We start from the raw sequence: 6,062 nt of genomic DNA, 5'->3' as shown, positions 1-6,062 counted from the left end.
ATGTCCTCCCGAGGGAGGTGGTAGAGACGAAAATGGTGAAGGAATTCATAAAAGAATGGAATGAACATAGAGAACTCTAATTAGCAAATGAATGATATATTTTTTTTTAAACCTTAAGGTCCGTAATCTATAAACGGTGTCTTAAGTTAGGTGCTTAACTTAAGTGGCAAAGCCGTTTAAAAACGATTTAAAAAATTGCTTAAAAACAAAAATGTGGATGCCTAGAAGCGCCTGCAAAACCAGCACCTAGATCGCATTTACGGAGCGCCTAAGAATGCCTAAATTTGAAGTAGGCGTGGCTAACTCCAGAAATGACCTTAGGTGACTCTGTAGACGCAGTTCACGTCAAATAACGGCGCTGGAAATGTAGGCCTCGAAAACCCTGGCCTACATTTCTGGTGCCTATTTTGAAGTACAAGCACAAGCAAAGAAAATCCAACAAAACATATAGTAACCTGACTCAATTTAAATTTAATTTTCTTCTTAGCTATTTCTGGGCAAGAATCCAAAGCTCTGCCCGGTACTGTGTCTTAGATTCCAACTACTGAAGTCTCCGCCAAAGCTCACTCCAGTCCATCTATTCCAGCGGTCTCAAACATGCGGCCCCCCAGGGACTATTTTGCGGCCCGCGATCTGTCCTCACCTAAAGCAGGGGTCCCCAATCTGCTTCCCTTCCCACTGCCCTCCCCCAAGCCACCGCAATCGGGGAACAGGCCGCCGCCGCCACAATCGGGGAACAGGCCAGCGCCTGAGGTCTTAGCTCTCCCTGCATATCTTCCCCAGCTCGGAGCCGACCAATTCTCGCCACCTGACGTCAATTCTAATGTCGGGGAGGAAGTTCCGGGCCAGCCAATTGCTGCCTGGATGGCCCGGAAGTTCCTCCCCAACGTTAGAATTGACGTCAGGTGGCGTGAATTGGTCGGCCACGCGCTGGGGAAGATAAGCAGGGAGAGTTAAGACCTCGGCACTGGCCTGTTCCCCAATTGTGGCGGCGGCCCCCAAACGGCCATATACAGATACAGACCGCGCAAGTCTGCCCAATACTGGCCTTAGTTCTTCACTATTTACTATTATTTCCTGATTCTAGATCCTCTGTGTTCATCCCACGCTTTTTTTGAACTGCAGTTATGCATCGAGCAGCAAATGCAAAAGAGAACTGCAGAGATGATGCGCAATAAAACCAAGTCTTTACTCGTTGAATAAACTGTTTGTATCCAAAGAATATGGTTCGCATGGGGTTAGAAACCAGGACCCGACACGGTACGTGTTTCGAAGAGCACTTCTTCCTCAGGGGTCCTACGGGCACTAAAACCACATTCTAGGGAACCATTTGGTATGCAACTGGATAAAAGAGTGCAATTTAGTGCTGGGGTTTGAAAAACCATCCAGATCACCGGACATGTCCTCAGAAGGGGAAATCCGGACATCGGGGTAACCCTAGGTTAGAGCAACAGCCTCAGCACCCGGAGGTTGTGGGTTCTAATCCCACACTGCTTCTTGTGACCCTGGGCAACTCACTCAATCCTCCATTGCCCCACCGGGGCAGATAGGGTAGATGCTCGAGTACCTGATTGTAAACCGCTGAGATAATTTGATAGGTTGTATATAAATACCTCAAATAAATAGATACAGCCGGTATGCACCAGTACACACCTTCGACCCTCCCCAAGCCTACCTTAAAAACTCTGGCGGTCTAATGGTCTCTTTGTGATCCTAATCTAATCTAATCTAATCCTTAGGTTTGTATACCGCATCATCTCCACGTTCGTAGAGCTCGACGCGGTTTACAGTAGGAGAAATAGGAAGGAACTACAACAGAGGGTTAGAGGTAGAAGTGTGAAGAAAATTTAGAGGACTTGGGATGCCAAGATATAAGAGTTTCCTTGATTCCTAAGTTGGAGGGAGACTTACATTTTTTGAGAAAAGCCAGGTTTTCAGATGTTTGCGGAAAACTTGGAGAGAGCTCAAGTTCCGAAGAGGGGAGGTAAGGTTGTTCCAGAGCTCAGTGATTTTGAAGTGGAGGGAGGTCCCTAGCTTTCCTGTGTGGGAAATGCCTTTTAGCGAGGGGAAGGATAGTTTTAATTTGTGGGAGGATCTGGTGGTATTAGGGTTTGAGGAATTCCAAGAAAGAGGGATAAAGGGAGGGAGGATACCATATAGGATTTTGAAAGTTAAACAGGCGCATTTATAGTGGACCCTGGCGATTATCCTCGGTCACTACTGCCCATGCCGTCTTCATAACCAAAGCGGCTGCTGTGACTTCCCATGGCAGCTCACAAGACATTTGAGATTTGGAACTGACATATTGCGAAAGCTAAAAAAATTTGATCACGTGACACCCTTACTTGAGAAGGCACATTGGCTCCCAGTTGCCCATCGCATAGTCTACAAATGATGCCTCCTTACTTTCAAGTCTTTGACATTCAAAACCCCAGCTTTTATTTATAAAGTTTTAATTCCTTACACTTCCTCTAGATCAGGGGTGCCCACACTTTTTGGGCTTGCGAGCTACTTTTTAAATGACCAAGTCAAAATGATCTACCAACAATAAAATTTTAAAAAAACACAACGCACACTGTACGCATAGAAAATGTTAATCATCATTCCTATTCCAGGGTTTTCAAAGAGGTCAAAGCAGATGACTCTATGCACTATCACCTCAGTAACAACCATACAAAAATAGACAAATATACCCCCCTCCCTTTTTACTAAACCACGTTAGCAGTTTTTAGTGCAGGGAGCTGCGCTGAATGCCCAGCGCTGCTCTCGACACTCCTAGGCTCCCTGCGCTAAAAACCTCTATTGCGGTTTAGTAAAAGGGGACCTTAGTGTAAAATATAGACAGCAGATATAAATTCAGACACATTTTGATCACTAAATTTAAAATAAAATCATTTTCCCTACCTTGTCTGGTGATTTCATGAGTCTCTGGTTGCACTTTCTTCTTCTGACTGTGCATACAATCTTTCTTCCCTTCTTTTAGCCTGTATGCTTCCTCTCCTCCAGACCTCATTCCTTCCCCCAACTTTTCCTTCCTCTTCCCTGCCCTTTCTTTCTCTCTGCCTCCCTTTCATTTTTTTCTGTTTCTCTTCTTTCCTTCTGTCTCCCTGCCTGCCCTTTTTCTTTCTTTCTCCCTGCCCTCCCCCAAGCCACTGCCACTGCCATTACCATCGGGGACCAGGACCCAAATGCCACCAATAACAGGCCCCAAGCTCTCCCTGCTTCGGCCAACCAGCATTCCTCTCCCCGACGTCAATTCTTCCGTCGGGAAGAGAAAGGCTGATCAGCCCAAGATCGTGATCAACCTATTGGGGGAAATGCTGCCGGGTCCTGCCTTCGCGGAAACAGAAAGTAGGCAGGACCCGGCAGGAAGAAGAACAAATGCTTCACTAACCTGTCTCCCGCATTAGCCCATAGCGATTCAGGGCTCTCAACATGTGCATGCCGGCTTCCCTTCTCCCCTCCCCTCCCCGGACATAACTTCCGGTTTCGGAGGGAAGAGAAGAGAAGCCGGCACGCACATGTTAGAGCCCGGAGCATAAGTTCGCTACGGGCTGAAATCTCCAAGCCGGTTTTTTGTTCAGCAGCGGCAGATGACAGCTGGGCGGATCGCCCAGCTAAAAGGCCCTAGGGAGAAAGAACACTGGAGAGGAAGGCTGATCGGCCCGTAGATCAGGACGGCAACACGAGTCTATCACAGAGCCCGGGCTAGGCTCCGCGATCGACTCGCGTTGCCTTCCTGAGCTACTGGTCGATCGCGATCGACGCGTTGGGCACCCCTGCTCTAGATTACTGAGGTGGAACGACCAATACTTACTGGTCATTCCATCTTTAAAATTTATTAACACACGGCGGTAATCTATCTTTTCAGTTACGGCTCCTCAATCATGGAATGCCCTTCCAATTTACTTAAGAGAGGAAAAGAACTTGGATAAATTTAAGAGCAAACTTAAGGGCTTTCTTTTTAAAGATGCATTCAATGATTAATAGAATTGCTTATGCCTTTTAGTTTTTCCTTACTTTCTTGATAGTTTTTGGGTTTTTTTTGTTTTCCTTCCCTCTCCCTTTCCTATTGGTTTTTTTTTTTTTTTACCTTAATTGTTTCTTTTATAAATAGATTGTATTTCTTCTCTCGCTTTTCCTTTTGTTTGACTTTATATGTATATGCTGATTTATTAAATATGTTCAGTAAATTTGTCCTTGTTAATTATGTATTTGCTGATTTTATAATATGTTCAGTACGATCTGCCCTTGTTAGTTATGTCTGTTTCCCCTGTTATTTTAATCTTTTTATCAATTGTACATCGCCTGGAATTTGGAATAGGCGATTAATCAAATTTCATAATAAACTTGAAACATAGGCAGGAGCCACTGGTAGGGTTACCAGATTTTCCTTCGGGAAAATCCGGACCTATGGCCATGCCCCCAGGACCGCCCAGTTCCGTCTCTTTCCTGCCCTGTTCTACCCTCCAGCCGTGTCACCAGAAAGCATCCGCACCTCCGTGGACACGATGCAATGACGTCACGTGTGTATGACATCACATTGCACCCGCGAATGCACGGATGTCCCTTCCCGACGCAATTGTCGGGAAGCTTTTCAAAACCCAGACATAGAGGCCATTACACCACCAGGGCTTTTAAAGAAAGCCCATGAAGGACCTACAGGTGGTGGAAGGGGGGACCTTGTGGTCGCAGGGGGAAGAGTTTAAGTCTCTACCATGCATACTTAGAAAAAAAAAAATGCTACATGCAACCCATATATAAATTGGGTTTGCTAGTAAGTTTATGTGTTAGTGAAGCTGGCATTTTGATCTCTGTGATTTTCTTGTCAGGACCTTGATTTGTGAGACCGAGCAGGCAGTCACTAATGAACTGATCTGTCTTCTACATGGCAACCAAGGCTGTGAAGAAGGGGAGGAGTTTCTGAAGAGGGAAAACCAGTGGGTGGAACTTGGGCTGTGAAGAAGAGGGAGGAGCTTCTGAGGAGGGAAACATCAGTGGTTCTAATTGGGTCTCTGAAAAAGGGGGCGGAGCTTCTGAGGAGGGAAACTAGTGGGTGTAACAGGCTGTGAAAAGGGGGGGAGGAGCTTCTGAGGAGGGAAACATCAGTGGCTGTAATTGGGTCTGTGGAGAAGGGGAGGAGTTTATGAGGAGGGAAACTCCAGCAAGTGTTTGCTCCAGGAGGGAGTTGTGTGAATCTGTCTGTGAGGCAGGATAGATAAGAGAGTTCTGGGAGAGATTTTAAGAGATGAATTCACTTAGGTTTTGCTATAATTCTGGAGAATAAGGTGGAGGCATCAAAGCACCATATAAATATGTAGAGGGGGGCTCCTGGCAGGTATTTCATTCAGCAGGTCACAAATTCTTGAGCCCTAAATAGGGTTTATTATATATAAAAAAAAAAGATGGAGACTGAGGGTGCAGTAATGCTGAGAAGTTGGTGTAAAGGCATTAATAGCAGTGTGTCTGAATATATGGAAGCAATTTATATGAACAGGATTTAGAAGAACTGAAGATATTTTTAGAGAAAATAAAAGTCAGAGCTAAACTTAATTATGAAACACAAAGGAGTTTAAAAAGTTCTCCATACCAGCTCTGAGGAAATAATTCCTGGCAAGCTGCCCCGTATTGCATCTTTAGAAAGAGAAGTTCTGTTCCTATAGAAAAACATTGAAACATGAAGACAGATGAAGACCATATGGCCTATCTAGTCTGCCTAACCATGCCATCCCCTATCCCCTCCTCTCCCTTAAAGATCCAACATACTTGTCCCAAGCTTTCTTGAATTCAGATACAATTTTTATCTCCACCACCTTCACTGGGAAGGCCGTTCCACACATTCACAACCTTTTCCATGAAAAAAAGTATTTTCTGAGGTTACTTCTGAATTTATCCCCTTAAACCTTCATCCTCTGCCCCCTCATTCCAGAGTTTCCTTTCAACTGAAAGAGACTCACCTCTTGCACATTTATGCCATGTATGTATTTAAGCGTCTCTATCATATCTCCCCTCTCCCACCTTTCCTCCCAAATATACAGATTGAGATCTTTAAGCCTGTCCCC

The sequence above is a fragment of the Geotrypetes seraphini genome, chromosome 12 (genome assembly GCF_902459505.1).
Source record: "Geotrypetes seraphini chromosome 12, aGeoSer1.1, whole genome shotgun sequence".
In the NCBI taxonomy this organism is placed as follows: domain Eukaryota; kingdom Metazoa; phylum Chordata; class Amphibia; order Gymnophiona; family Dermophiidae; genus Geotrypetes; species Geotrypetes seraphini.
The sequence above is the reverse complement of the archived record's forward strand: the minus strand, read 5'-3'. Positions refer to the sequence as shown.